Source organism: Oncorhynchus mykiss, chromosome 30 (genome assembly GCF_013265735.2).
Source record: "Oncorhynchus mykiss isolate Arlee chromosome 30, USDA_OmykA_1.1, whole genome shotgun sequence".
Taxonomy (NCBI): Eukaryota; Metazoa; Chordata; class Actinopteri; order Salmoniformes; family Salmonidae; genus Oncorhynchus; species Oncorhynchus mykiss.
The window spans coordinates 523,580-543,692 of record NC_050570.1 but is presented as its reverse complement, the minus strand read 5'-3'; the positions used below and the strand labels follow the sequence as shown (position 1 = coordinate 543,692).

Here is a 20,113-nt window from a genome sequence, read left to right as displayed (position 1 = left end):
TAAAGAGAGGGGTGAGGGTTAGGTTAAAGAGAGGGGTGGGGGCTAGGTGACAGAGAGGGGTGAGGGTTAGGATAAAGAGAGGGGTGAGGGGTAGGATAAAGAGAGGGGTGAGGGTTAGGATAAAGAGAGGGGTGAGGGTTAGGATAAAGAGAGGGGTGGGGGTTAGGTTAAAGAGAGGGGTGAGGGCTAGGTGAAAGAGAGGGGTGAGGGCTAGGTGACAGAGGGGTGAGGGCTAGGTGACAGAGGGGTGAGGGCTAGGTGACAGAGGGGTGAGGGCTAGGTGACAGAGGGGTGAGGGCTAGGTGACAGAGAGGGGTGAGGGCTAGGTGACAGAGAGGGGTGAGGGTTAGGTGAGAGAAAGGGGTGAGGGCTAGGTGACAGAGAGGGGTGAGGGCTAGGTGACAGAGAGGGGCGAGGGCTAGGTGACAGAGAGGGGCGAGGGTTAGGTTACAGAGAGGGGCGAGGGTTAGGTTACAGAGAGGGGCGAGGGTTAGGTTACAGAGAGGGGCGAGGGTTAGGTTACAGAGAGGGGCGAGGGTTAGGTTACAGAGAGGGGCGAGGGTTAGGTTACAGAGAGGGGCGAGGGTTAGGTTACAGAGAGGGGCGAGGGATAGGTTACAGAGAGGGGCGAGGGTTAGGTTACAGAGAGGGGCGAGGGTTAGGTTACAGAGAGGGGCGAGGGTTAGGTTACAGAGAGGGGCGAGGGTTAGGTTACAGAGAGGGGCGAGGGTTAGGTTACAGAGAGGGGCGAGGGTTAGGTTACAGAGAGGGGCGAGGGTTAGGTTACAGAGAGGAGCGAGGGTTAGGTTACAGAGAGGGGTGAGGGTTAAGTTATAGAGATAATTGTCCACATCTGTTCAGCTGTAGGAGACGTGAGCGTTAAATGCGTCAGGTTATTGACTGAATATAGGCCTATAGCACTAGGGATCCACTGCATATAAAATATATACATAGGCTACTACTACTACTAATAATATACAGATACAGGCTACTACTACTACTACTACTACTACTACTACTATACAGATATAGGCTACTACTACTACTACTACTACTACTACTACTATACAGATACAGGCTACTACTACTACACAGATACAGGCTACTACTACCACTACTACTACACAGATACAGGCTACTACTACTACTACTACTACACAGATACAGGCTACTACTACTACAACTACACAGATACAGGCTACTACTACTACTACACAGATACAGGCTACTACTACTACTACACAGATACAGGCTACTACTACTACTACACAGATACAGGCTACTACTACTACTACTACTACTACTACACAGATACAGGCTGCTACTACTACTACTACTACTACACAGATACAGGCTGCTACTACTACTACTACTACAACACAGATACAGGCTGCTACTACTACTACTACACAGATACAGGCTACTACTACTACTACTACTACACAGATACAGGCTACTACTACTACTACACAGATAGAGGCTACTACTACTACACAGATACAGGCTGCTGCTACTACACAGATACAGGCTACTACTACTACTACTACTACTACTACTACTACTACTACTACTACTACTACTACTACACAGATACAGGCTACTACTACTACTACTACACATATACAGGCTACTACTACTACTACTACTACTACACAGATACAGGCTACTACTACTACTACTACACAGATACAGGCTACTACTACTACTACTACTACTACTACTACACAGATACAGGCTACTACTACTACTACTACTACTACTACTACTACTACACAGATACAGGCTACTACTACTACTACTACTACTACTACACAGATACAGGCTACTACTACTACACAGATACAGGCTACTACTACTACTACTACTACTACTACACAGATACAGGCTACTACTACTACTATACAGATACAGGCTACAACTACTACTATACAGATACAGGCTACAACTACTACTACACAGATACAGGCTACTACTACTATACATATACAGGCTGCTACTACTATACATATACAGGCTGCTACTACTATACATATACAGGCTGCTACTACTATACATATACAGGCTACTACCACTACTACTACACAGATACAGGCTACTACTACTACTACACAGATACAGGCTAGTACTACTATACAGGCTACTACTACCACTACTATACAGATACAGGCTACTACTACTACTGTACAGATACAGGCTACTGCTACAACTACTATACAGATACAGGCTACTACTACTACTACTACTACTACTACTATACAGGCTACTACTACTACTACTACTACTATACAGATACAGGCTAATACCAAAACTATACAGATACATGCTACTACTACCACTACTATACAGATACATGCGGCTACTACCAATACTAAACAGATACAGGCTACTACTACTACACAGATACAGGCTACTACTACTACACAGATACAGGCTACTACTACTACTACTACTACTCCTACTAATACTATACAGATACAGGCTACTACTACTACTACTACTACACAGACACAGGCTACTACTACTACTACTACTACGACACAGATACAGGCTATTACTACTACTACACACACTACTACTACTACTATACAGATACAGGCTACTACTACTACTACTACTACTATACAGATACAGGCTACTACTACTACTAATTCACAGACACAGGCTACTACTACTATACAGATACAGGCTACTACTACACAGACTACTACTACTATACAGACACAGGCTACTACTACTACTACTACTACTATAGAGATACAGGCTACTACTACTACTACTACTACTACTACACAGACACAGGCTACTACTACTACTACTACTACTACACAGACTACTACTACTATACAGATATAGGCTACTACTACTACTACTACTACACAGACACAGGCTACTACTGTACAGACACAGACTACTACTACTACTACTACTACACAGATACAGGCTACTACTACTACTACTACTACTACTACTACTACTACACAGACAGGCTTACTACTACTACTACTACTACACAGATACAGGCTACTACTCCTACTACTACTACTACTACACAGACACAGGCTACTACTACTACTACTACTACACAGATACAGGCTACTACTACTACTACTATTACTATACAGATACAGGCTATTACTACTACTACACAGACTACTACTACTATACAGATACAGGCTACTACTACTACTACTACTATACAGATACAGGCTACTACTACTACACAGATACAGGCTACTACTACTACTACTACTACTAATACTATACAGATACAGGCTACTACTACTACTACTACACAGATACAGGCTACTACTACTACTACTATTACTATACAGATACAGGCTATTACTACTACTACACAGACTACTACTACTATACAGATACAGGCTACTACTACTACTACTACTATACAGATACAGGCTACTACTACTACACAGATACAGGCTACTACTACTACTACTACTACTATACAGATACAGGCTACTACTACTACTATACAGATACAGGCTACTACTACTACTACTACACAGATACAGGCTACTACTACTACTACTACTACTACTACTACTACACAGATACAGGCTACTACTACTACTACTACTACTACTACTACTACTACACAGATACAGGCTACTACTACTACTACTACTACTACTACACAGATACAGGCTACTACTACTACACAGATACAGGCTACTACTACTACTACTACTCCTACTACACAGATACAGGCTACTACTACTACTATACAGATACAGGCTACAACTACTACTATACAGATACAGGCTACAACTACTACTACACAGATACAGGCTACTACTACTATACATATACAGGCTGCTACTACTATACATATACAGGCTGCTACTACTATACATATACAGGCTGCTACTACTATACATATACAGGCTACTACCACTACTACTACACAGATACAGGCTACTACTACTACTACACAGATACAGGCTAGTACTACTATACAGGCTACTACTACCACTACTATACAGATACAGGCTACTACTACTACTGTACAGATACAGGCTACTGCTACAACTACTATACAGATACAGGCTACTACTACTACTACTACTACTACTACTACTATACAGGCTACTACTACTACTACTACTACTATACAGATACAGGCTAATACCAAAACTATACAGATACATGCTACTACTACCACTACTATACAGATACATGCGGCTACTACCAATACTAAACAGATACAGGCTACTACTACTACACAGATACAGGCTACTACTACTACACAGATACAGGCTACTACTACTACTACTACTACTCCTACTAATACTATACAGATACAGGCTACTACTACTACTACTACTACACAGACACAGGCTACTACTACTACTACTACTACGACACAGATACAGGCTATTACTACTACTACACACACTACTACTACTACTATACAGATACAGGCTACTACTACTACTACTACTACTATACAGATACAGGCTACTACTACTACTAATTCACAGACACAGGCTACTACTACTATACAGATACAGGCTACTACTACACAGACTACTACTACTATACAGACACAGGCTACTACTACTACTACTACTACTATAGAGATACAGGCTACTACTACTACTACTACTACTACTACACAGACACAGGCTACTACTACTACTACTACTACTACACAGACTACTACTACTATACAGATATAGGCTACTACTACTACTACTACTACACAGACACAGGCTACTACTGTACAGACACAGACTACTACTACTACTACTACTACACAGATACAGGCTACTACTACTACTACTACTACTACTACTACTACTACTACACAGACAGGCTTACTACTACTACTACTACTACACAGATACAGGCTACTACTCCTACTACTACTACTACTACACAGACACAGGCTACTACTACTACTACTACTACACAGATACAGGCTACTACTACTACTACTATTACTATACAGATACAGGCTATTACTACTACTACACAGACTACTACTACTATACAGATACAGGCTACTACTACTACTACTACTATACAGATACAGGCTACTACTACTACACAGATACAGGCTACTACTACTACTACTACTACTAATACTATACAGATACAGGCTACTACTACTACTATACAGATACAGGCTATTACTACTACTACACAGACTACTACTACTATAGAGATACAGGCTACTACTACTACTACTACTACTACTACTACTACTACACAGACACAGGCTACTACTACTACTACTACTACTACTACACAGATACAGGCTACTACTACTACTACTACTACTACACAGATACAGGCTACTACTACTACTACACATATACAGGCTACTACTACTACTACTACTACTACTACTACTACTACTACTACTACACAGATACAGGCTACTACTACTACTACTACTACTACACAGATACAGGCTACTACTACTACTACTACTACTACTACAACACAGATACAGGCTACTACTACTACTACTACTACTACTACTACACAGATACAGGCTACTACTACTACTACTACTACTACTACACAGATACAGGCTACTACTACTACTACTACTACTACTACTACTACTACTACTACACAGATACAGGCTACTACTACTACTATACAGATACAGGCTACAACTACTACTATACAGATACAGGCTACAACTACTACTACACAGATACAGGCTACTACTACTATACATATACAGGCTGCTACTACTATACATATACAGGCTGCTACTACTATACATATACAGGCTGCTACTACTATACATATACAGGCTACTACCACTACTACTACACAGATACAGGCTACTACTACTACTACACAGATACAGGCTAGTACTACTATACAGGCTACTACTACCACTACTATACAGATACAGGCTACTACTACTACTGTACAGATACAGGCTACTGCTACAACTACTATACAGATACAGGCTACTACTACTACTACTACTACTATACAGATACAGGCTAATACCAAAACTATACAGATACATGCTACTACTACCACTACTATACAGATACATGCGGCTACTACCAATACTAAACAGATACAGGCTACTACTACTACACAGATACAGGCTACTACTACTACACAGATACAGGCTACTACTACTACTACTACTACTACTCCTACTAATACTATACAGATACAGGCTACTACTACTACTACTACACAGACACAGGCTACTACTACTACTACTACTACTACTACGACACAGATACAGGCTATTACTACTACTACACACACTACTACTACTACTATACAGATACAGGCTACTACTACTACTACTACTATACAGATACAGGCTACTACTACTACTAATTCACAGACACAGGCTACTACTACTATACAGATACAGGCTACTACTACACAGACTACTACTACTATACAGACACAGGCTACTACTACTACTACTACTATAGAGATACAGGCTACTACTACTACTACTACTACTACTACACAGACACAGGCTACTACTACTACTACTACTACACAGACTACTACTACTATACAGATATAGGCTACTACTACTACTACTACTACACAGACACAGGCTACTACTGTACAGACACAGACTACTACTACTACTACTACTACTACACAGATACAGGCTACTACTACTACTACTACTACTACTACTACTACTACACAGACAGGCTTGCTACTACTACTACACAGATACAGGCTACTACTCCTACTACTACTACTACTACACAGACACAGGCTACTACTACTACTACTACACAGATACAGGCTACTACTACTACTACTACTACTACTATACAGATACAGGCTAATACCAAAACTATACAGATACATGCTACTACTACCACTACTATACAGATACATGCGGCTACTACCAATACTAAACAGATACAGGCTACTAGTACTACTACTACTACTCCTACTAATACTACACAGATACAGGCTACTACTACTACACAGACACAGACTACTACTACTACTACTACTACTACTATACAGATACAGGCTATTACTACTACTACACAGACTACTACTACTATACAGATACAGGCTACTACTACTACTACTACTACTACTACTACTACTACAACAACACAGATACAGGCTACTACTACTACTACTACTACTACTACTACTACAACACAGATACAGGCTACTACTACTACTACTACTACTACTACTACACAGATACAGGCTACTACTACTACTACTACTACTACTACTACTACTACACAGATACAGGCTACTACTACTACTACTACTACTACTACTACTACTACACAGATACAGGCTACTACTACTACTACTACTACTACTACTACACAGATACAGGCTACTACTACTACTACTACTACACAGATACAGGCTACTACTACTACTACTACTACTACTACTACTACTACTACTACTACTACTACTACTACACAGATACAGGCTACTACTACTACTATACAGATACAGGCTACTACTACTACTACTACTACTACTACTACACAGATACAGGCTACTACTACTACTATACAGATACAGGCTACAACTACTACTATACAGATACAGGCTACAACTACTACTACACAGATACAGGCTACTACTACTATACATATACAGGCTGCTACTACTATACATATACAGGCTGCTACTACTATACATATACAGGCTGCTACTACTATACATATACAGGCTACTACCACTACTACTACACAGATACAGGCTACTACTACTACTACTACACAGATACAGGCTAGTACTACTATACAGGCTACTACTACCACTACTATACAGATACAGGCTACTACTACTACTGTACAGATACAGGCTACTGCTACAACTACTATACAGATACAGGCTACTACTACTACTACTACTACTACTACTACTATACAGGCTACTACTACTACTACTACTACTACTATACAGATACAGGCTAATACCAAAACTATACAGATACATGCTACTACTACCACTACTATACAGATACAGGCTACTACTACTACACAGATACAGGCTACTACTACTACACAGATACAGGCTACTACTACTACTACTACTACTCCTACTAATACTATACAGATACAGGCTACTACTACTACTACTACTACTACACAGACACAGGCTACTACTACTACTACTACTACTACTACTACGACACAGATACAGGCTATTACTACTACTACACACACTACTACTACTACTATACAGATACAGGCTACTACTACTACTACTACTATACAGATACAGGCTACTACTACTACTAATTCACAGACACAGGCTACTACTACTATACAGATACAGGCTACTACTACACAGACTACTACTACTATACAGACACAGGCTACTACTACTACTACTACTACTACTACTACACAGACACAGGCTACTACTACTACTACTACTACTACTACTACTACTACTACTACACAGACACAGGCTACTACTACTACTACTACACAGACTACTACTACTACTACTATACAGATATAGGCTACTACTACTACTACTACTACTACTACTACTACTACTACACAGACACAGGCTACTACTGTACAGACACAGGCTACTACTACTACACAGATACAGGCTACTACTACTACTACTACTACTACTACTACTACTACTACACAGACACAGGCTACTACTACTACTACTACTACACAGATACAGGCTACTACTACTACTACACAGACACAGGCTACAACTACTACTACTACTACTACACAGATACAGGCTACTACAACTACTACACAGATACAGGCTACTACTACTACTACTACACAGATACAGGCTGCTACTACTACTACTACTACTACTAATACTACACAGATACAGGCTACTACTACTACACAGATACAGGCTACTACTACTACTACTTCACAGATACAAGCTACTACTACTACTACTACTACACAGATACAGGCTACTACTACTACTACTACTACACATATACAGGCTACTACTACTACTACTACTACACAGATACAGGCTGCTACTACTACTACTACTACAGAGATACAGGCTACTACTACTACTACTACACAGACACAGGCTACTACTACTACTACTACACAGACTACTACTACTATACAGATATAGGCTACTACTACTACTACTACTACTACTACACAGACAACTACTGTACAGACACAGGCTACTACTACTACTACTACTACTACACAGATACAGGCTACTACTACTACTACTACTACTACTACTACTACAACACAGACAGGCTACTACTACACAGATACAGGCTACTACTCCTACTACTACTACTACACAGACACAGGCTACTACTACTACACAGATACAGGCTACAACTACTACTACTACTACTCCTACTAATACTACACAGATACAGGCTACTACTACTACACAGACACAGACTACTACTACTATACAGATACAGGCTATTACTACTACTACACACACTACTACTGCTATACAGATACAGGCTACTACTACTACTACTACTACTATACAGATACAGGCTACTACTACTACACAGATACAGGCTACTACTACTACTAATACTATACAGATACAGGCTACTACTACTACTACTATACAGATACAGGCTATTACTACTACTACACAGACTACTACTACTATAGAGATACAGGCTACTACTACTACTACTACTACACAGACACAGGCTACTACTACTACTACTACTACTACACAGACTACTACTACTATACAGATATAGGCTACTACTACTACTACTACACAGACACAGGCTACTACTGTACAGACACAGGCTACTACTACTACACAGATACAGGCTACTACTACTACTACTACTACTACTACTACACAGACACAGGCTACTACTACACAGATACAGGCTACTACTACTACTACTACTACTACTACTACTACTACACAGACACAGGCTACTACTACTACTACTACTACTACTACACAGATACAGGCTACTACAACTACTACACAGATACAGGCTACTACTACTACTACACAGACTACTACTACTATACAGATACAGGCTACTACTACTACTACTACTATACAGATACAGGCTACTACTACTACTACACAGATACAGGCTACTACTACTACTACTACTAATACTATACAGATACAGGCTACTACTACTACTACTATACAGATACAGGCTATTACTACTACTACACAGACTACTACTACTATAGAGATACAGGCTACTACTACTACTACTACTACTACTACTACACAGACACAGGCTACTACTACTACTACTACTACTACTACTACTACTACTACACAGACACAGGCTACTACTACTACTACACAGATTACTACTACTATACAGATATAGGCTACTACTACTACTACTACTACTACACAGATACAGGCTACTACTACTACTACTACTACTACTACTACTACTACTACTACTACTACTACTACACAGACACAGGCTACTACTACACAGATACAGGCTACTACTACTACTACTACTACACAGACACAGGCTACTACTACTACTACTACTACACAGACACAGGCTACTACTACTACTACTACTACACAGATACAGGCTACTACAACTACTACACAGATACAGGCTACTACTACTACTACTACTACTACTACACAGATACAGGCTACTACTACTACACAGATACAGGCTACTACTACTACTACACAGATACAGGCTACTACTACTACTACACAGATACAGGCTACTACTACTACTACTACACATATACAGGCTACTACTACTACTACTACTACTACACAGATACAGGCTACTACTACTACTACACAGATACAGGCTACTACTACTACTACTACACAGACACAGGCTACTACTACTACTACTACTACACAGATACAGGCTTCTACTACTACTACACAGACTACTACTACTACACAGACACAGGCTACAACTACTACTACTACTACACAGATACAGGCTACTACAACTACTACACAGATACAGGCTACTACTACTACTACTACACAGATACAGGCTGCTACTACTACTACTACTACACAGATACAGGCTACTACTACTACTACTACTACTTCACAGATACAAGCTACTACTACTACTACACAGATACAGGCTACTACTACTACTACTACACATATACAGGCTACTACTACTACTACTACACAGATACAGGCTACTACTACTACTACTACACAGACACAGGCTACTACTACTACTACTACTACACAGATACAGGCTTCTACTACTACTACACAGACTACTACTACTACACAGACACAGGCTACAACTACTACTACTACTACACAGATACAGGCTACTACAACTACTACACAGATACAGGCTACTACTACTACTACTACACAGATACAGGCTGCTACTACTACTACTACTACACAGATACAGGCTACTACTACTACTACTACTTCACAGATACAAGCTACTACTACTACTACACAGATACAGGCTACTACTACTACTACTACACATATACAGGCTACTACTACTACTACTACACAGATACAGGCTACTACTACTACTACTACTACTACTACTATAGAGATACAGGCTACTACTACTACTACACAGACACAGGCTACTACTACTACTACTACTACACAGACTACTACTACTATACAGATATAGGCTACTACTACTACTACTACTACTACTACTACACAGACACAGTCTACTACTGTACAGACACAGGCTACTACTACTACTACTACTACACAGATACAGGCTACTACTACTACTACTACTACTACTACTACACAGACAGGCTACTACTACTACTACTACTACACAGATACAGGCTACTACTCCTACTACTACTACTACACAGACACAGGCTACTACTACTACTACTACACAGATACAGGCTACTACTACTACTACTACTACTCCTACTAATACTACACAGATACAGGCTACTACTGCTACACAGACACAGACTACTACTACTACTACTACTACTATACAGATACAGGCTATTACTACTACTACACAGACTACTACTACTATACAGATACAGGCTACTACTACTACTACTACTATACAGATACAGGCTACTACTACTACACAGATACAGGCTACTACTACTACTACTACTATACAGATACAGGCTACTACTACTACTACTATACAGATACAGGCTATTACTACTACTACACAGACTACTACTACTATAGAGATACAGGCTACTACTACTACTACTACTACTACTACTACTACACAGACACAGGCTACTACTACTACTACTACTACTACTACTACTACTACACAGACACAGGCTACTACTACTACTACTACTACACAGACTACTACTACTACTATACAGATATAGGCTACTACTACTACTACACAGACTACTACTGTACAGACACAGGCTACTACTACTACACAGATACAGGTTACTACTACTACTACTACTACTAATACTACTACAACACAGACACAGGCTACTACTACACAGATACAGGCTACTACTACTACTACTACTACTACTACTACACAGACACAGGCTACTACTACTACTACTACTACACAGATACAGGCTACTACTACTACTACTACACAGATACAGGCTGCTACTACTACTACTACTACTACACAGATACAGGCTACTACTACTACACAGATACAGGCTACTACTACTACTACTACACATATACAGGCTACTACTACTACTACTACTACACAGATACAGGCTACTACTACTACTACTACTACACAGATACAGGCTACTACTACTACTACTACTACTACTACACAGATACAGGCTACTACTACTACTACTACTACACAGACACAGGCTACTACTACTACTACTACTACACAGACACAGGCTACTACTACTACTACACAGATACAGGCTACTACTACTACTACTACTACTACTACTACACAGATACAGGCTACTACTACTACACAGATACAGGCTACTACTACTACTACACAGATACAGGCTACTACTACTACTACACAGATACAGGCTACTACTCCTACTACTACTACTACACAGACACAGGCTACTACTACTACTACTACACAGATACAGGCTACTACTACTACTACTACTACTCCTACTAATACTACACAGATACAGGCTACTACTGCTACACAGACACAGACTACTACTACTACTACTACTACTATACAGATACAGGCTATTACTACTACTACACAGACTACTACTACTATACAGATACAGGCTACTACTACTACTACTACTATACAGATACAGGCTACTACTACTACACAGATACAGGCTACTACTACTACTACTACTATACAGATACAGGCTACTACTACTACTACTATACAGATACAGGCTATTACTACTACTACACAGACTACTACTACTATAGAGATACAGGCTACTACTACTACTACTACTACTACTACTACTACACAGACACAGGCTACTACTACTACTACTACTACTACTACTACTACTACTACACAGACACAGGCTACTACTACTACTACTACTACACAGACTACTACTACTACTATACAGATATAGGCTACTACTACTACTACACAGACTACTACTGTACAGACACAGGCTACTACTACTACACAGATACAGGCTACTACTACTACTACTACTACTACTACTACAACACAGACACAGGCTACTACTACACAGATACAGGCTACTACTACTACTACTACTACTACTACTACACAGACACAGGCTACTACTACTACTACTACTACACAGATACAGGCTACTACTACTACTACACAGATACAGGCTGCTACTACTACTACTACTACTACACAGATACAGGCTACTACTACTACACAGATACAGGCTACTACTACTACTACTACACATATACAGGCTACTACTACTACTACTACTACACAGATACAGGCTACTACTACTACTACTACTACACAGATACAGGCTACTACTACTACTACTACTACTACTACACAGATACAGGCTACTACTACTACTACTACTACACAGACACAGGCTACTACTACTACTACTACTACACAGACACAGGCTACTACTACTACTACTACTACACAGATACAGGCTACTACAACTACTACACAGATACAGGCTACTACTACTACTACTACTACTACTACTACTACACAGATACAGGCTACTACTACTACACAGATACAGGCTACTACTACTACTACACAGATACAGGCTACTACTACTACTACACAGATACAGGCTACTACTACTACTACTACACATATACAGGCTACTACTACTACTACTACTACTACTACACAGATACAGGCTACTACTACTACTACACAGATACAGGCTACTACTACTACTACTACACAGACACAGGCTACTACTACTACTACTACTACACAGATACAGGCTTCTACTACTACTACACAGACTACTACTACTACACAGACACAGGCTACAACTACTACTACTACTACACAGATACAGGCTACTACAACTACTACACAGATACAGGCTACTACTACTACTACTACACAGATACAGGCTGCTACTACTACTACTACTACACAGATACAGGCTACTACTACTACTACTACTACTTCACAGATACAAGCTACTACTACTACTACACAGATACAGGCTACTACTACTACTACTACACATATACAGGCTACTACTACTACTACTACACAGATACAGGCTACTACTACTACTACTACACAGACACAGGCTACTACTACTACTACTACTACACAGATACAGGCTTCTACTACTACTACACAGACTACTACTACTACACAGACACAGGCTACAACTACTACTACTACTACACAGATACAGGCTACTACAACTACTACACAGATACAGGCTACTACTACTACTACTACACAGATACAGGCTGCTACTACTACTACTACTACACAGATACAGGCTACTACTACTACTACTACTTCACAGATACAAGCTACTACTACTACTACACAGATACAGGCTACTACTACTACTACTACACATATACAGGCTACTACTACTACTACTACACAGATACAGGCTACTACTACTACTACTACTACTACTACTATAGAGATACAGGCTACTACTACTACTACACAGACACAGGCTACTACTACTACTACTACTACACAGACTACTACTACTATACAGATATAGGCTACTACTACTACTACTACTACTACTACTACACAGACACAGTCTACTACTGTACAGACACAGGCTACTACTACTACTACTACTACACAGATACAGGCTACTACTACTACTACTACTACTACTACTACTACACAGACAGGCTACTACTACTACTACTACTACACAGATACAGGCTACTACTCCTACTACTACTACTACACAGACACAGGCTACTACTACTACTACTACACAGATACAGGCTACTACTACTACTACTACTACTCCTACTAATACTACACAGATACAGGCTACTACTGCTACACAGACACAGACTACTACTACTACTACTACTACTACTATACAGATACAGGCTATTACTACTACTACACAGACTACTACTACTACTACTACTATACAGATACAGGCTACTACTACTACACAGATACAGGCTACTACTACTACTACTACTACTACTACTATACAGATACAGGCTACTACTACTACTACTATACAGATACAGGCTATTACTACTACTACACAGACTACTACTACTATAGAGATACAGGCTACTACTACTACTACTACTACTACTACTACTACACAGACACAGGCTACTACTACTACTACTACTACTACTACTACTACTACTACACAGACACAGGCTACTACTACTACTACTACTACACAGACTACTACTACTACTATACAGATATAGGCTACTACTACTACTACACAGACTACTACTGTACAGACACAGGCTACTACTACTACACAGATACAGGCTACTACTACTACTACTACTACTACTACTACTACAACACAGACACAGGCTACTACTACACAGATACAGGCTACTACTACTACTACTACTACTACTACTACACAGACACAGGCTACTACTACTACTACTACTACACAGATACAGGCTACTACTACTACTACTACACAGATACAGGCTGCTACTACTACTACTACTACTACACAGATACAGGCTACTACTACTACACAGATACAGGCTACTACTACTACTACTACACATATACAGGCTACTACTACTACTACTACTACACAGATACAGGCTACTACTACTACTACTACTACACAGATACAGGCTACTACTACTACTACTACTACTACTACTACTACACAGATACAGGCTACTACTACTACTACTACTACACAGACACAGGCTACTACTACTACTACTACACAGATACAGGCTACTACTACTACTACTACTAAACAGACTACTACTACTACTACTACTACACAGATACAGGCTACAACTACTACTACACAGATACAGGCTACTACTACTACTACTACACAGATACAGGCTACTACTACTACTACTACAACAACACAGATACAGGCTAGTACTACCACTACCATACAGATACAGGCTACTACTACTACTACTACTAATACACAGATACAGGCTACTACTACTACTACTACCACTACTACTGTACAGATACAGGCTACTGCTACAACTACTATACAGATAGAGGCTACTACTACTACTAATACTACTACTACTACTACTACTACTACTACTACTACACAGATACAGGCTACTACTACTACTACTACTATACAGATACAGGCTATTACCAAAACTATACAGATACATGCTACTACTACCACTACTATACAGATACAGGCTACTACCAATACTATACAGATACAGGCTACTACTAATACTATACAGATACAGGCTACTACTACTATACAGATACAGGCTACTACTACTATACAGATACAGGCTACTACTACTACACATACACAGGCTACTACTACTACTACTACTACACATACACAGGCTACTACTACTACTACTACTACTATACAGATACAGGCTATTACTACTACTACTATTACACAGACTAGTACTACTATACAGATACAGGCTACTACTACTACTACTACTACTACACAGACACAGGCTACTACTACTACTACACAGACACAGGCTACTACTACTACTACTACTACTACTACTACTACTACACAGATACAGGCTACTACTACTACTACACAGACACAGGCTACTAATGTACAGACACAGGCTACTACTACTACTACTACTACACAGACACAGGCTACTACTAATACTACACAGATACAGGCTACTACTACACAGATACAGGCTACTACTACTACACAGATACAGGCTACTACTACTACTACTACTACACAGATACAGGCTACTACTACTACTACTACACAGATACAGGCTACTACTACTACTACTACTACACAGATACAGGCTACTACTATTACTACTACACAGATACAGGCTACTACTACTACTACTACAACACAGATACAGGCTACTACTACTACTACTACTACTACACAGATACAGGCTACTACTACTACTACTACACAGATACAGGCTACTACTATTACTACTACACAGACACAGGCTACTACTACTACTACTACACAGATACAGGCTACTACTACTACTACTACTAAACAGACTACTACTACTACTACTACTACACAGATACAGGCTACAACTACTACTACACAGATACAGGCTACTACTACTACTACTACACAGATACAGGCTACTACTACTACTACTACTACAACAACACAGATACAGGCTAGTACTACCACTACCATACAGATACAGGCTACTACTACTACTACTACTAATACACAGATACAGGCTACTACTACTACTACTACCACTACTACTGTACAGATACAGGCTACTGCTACAACTACTATACAGATAGAGGCTACTACTACTACTAATACTACTACTACTACTACTACTACTACTACTACTACTACTACACAGATACAGGCTACTACTACTACTACTATACAGATACAGGCTATTACCAAAACTATACAGATACATGCTACTACTACCACTACTATACAGATACAGGCTACTACCAATACTATACAGATACAGGCTACTACTAATACTATACAGATACAGGCTACTACTACTATACAGATACAGGCTACTACTACTATACAGATACAGGCTACTACTACTACTACACATACACAGGCTACTACTACTACTACTACTACTACACATACACAGGCTACTACTACTACTACTACTACTACTATACAGATACAGGCTATTACTACTACTACTATTACACAGACTAGTACTACTATACAGATACAGGCTACTACTACTACTACTACACAGACACAGGCTACTACTACTACTACACAGACACAGGCTACTACTACTACTACACAGACACAGGCTACTACTACTACTACTACTACTACTACTACTACTACTACTACTACTACTACACAGATACAGGCTACTACTACTACTACACAGACACAGGCTACTACTGTACAGACACAGGCTACTACTACTACTACTACTACACAGACACAGGCTACTACTAATACTACACAGATACAGGCTACTACTACACAGATACAGGCTACTACTACTACACAGATACAGGCTACTACTACTACTACTACTACACAGATACAGGCTACTACTACTACTACTACTACTACACAGATACAGGCTACTACTACTACTACTACTACACAGATACAGGCTACTACTATTACTACTACACAGATACAGGCTACTACTACTACTACTACACAGATACAGGCTACTACTACTACTACTACTACTACACAGATACAGGCTACTACTACTACTACTACTACTACTACTACACAGATACAGGCTACTACTACTACTACTACACAGATACAGGCTACTACTACTACTACTACTACTACTACACATATACAGGCTACCACTACACAGATACAGGCTACTACTACTACTACACAGATACAGGCTACTACTACTACTACTACTAATACACAGATACAGGCTACTACTACTACTACTACCACTACTACTGTACAGATACAGGCTACTGCTACAACTACTATACAGATAGAGGCTACTACTACTACTACTACTACTACTACTACTACTACACAGATACAGGCTACTACTACTACTACTACTACTATACAGATACAGGCTATTACCAAAACTATACAGATACATGCTACTACTACCACTACTATACAGATACAGGCTACTACCAATACTATACAGATACAGGCTACTACTAATACTATACAGATACAGGCTACTACTACTATACAGATACAGGCTACTACTACTACTACTACACATACACAGGCTACTACTACTACTACTACTACACATACACAGGCTACTACTACTACTACTACTACTACTACTACTACTATACAGATACAGGCTATTACTACTACTACTATTACACAGACTAGTACTACTATACAGATACAGGCTACTACTACTACTACTACTACTACTACTACTACTACACAGACACAGGCTACTACTACTACTACACAGACACAGGCTACTACTACTACTACTACTACTACACAGATACAGGCTACTACTACTACTACACAGACACAGGCTACTACTGTACAGACACAGGCTACTACTACTACTACTACTACACAGACACAGGCTACTACTAATACTACACAGATACAGGCTACTACTACACAGATACAGGCTACTACTACTACACAGATACAGGCTACTACTATTACTACTACACAGATACAGGCTACTACTACTACTACTACACAGATACAGGCTACTACTACTACTACTACTACACAGATACAGGCTACTACTACTACTACTACTACACAGATACAGGCTACTACTACTACTACTACTACACAGATACAGGCTACTACTACTACTACTACTACTACACATATACAGGCTACCACTACACAGATACAGGCTACTACTACTACTACACAGATACAGGCTACTACTACTACTACTATTACACAGATACAGGCTGCTACTACTACTACTACTACTACTACTACACAGATACAGGCTACTACTACTACACAGATACAGGCTACTACTACTACTACTACACAGATACAGGCTACTACCAATACTATACAGATATAGGCTCCTACTACTACACAGATATAGGCTACTACTACTACTACTACTACTATACAGATATAGGCTACTACCAATACTA

General features: G+C 39.6%; 1 protein-coding gene across 6 annotated transcripts in view; it reads right to left on the bottom strand.

The window, feature by feature from the left end:
- Nucleotides 1–20,113, bottom strand: part of bnip2 (BCL2 interacting protein 2) — a 71,337-nt gene that overhangs the window by 13,516 nt on the left and 37,708 nt on the right. The window lies entirely within an intron of this gene.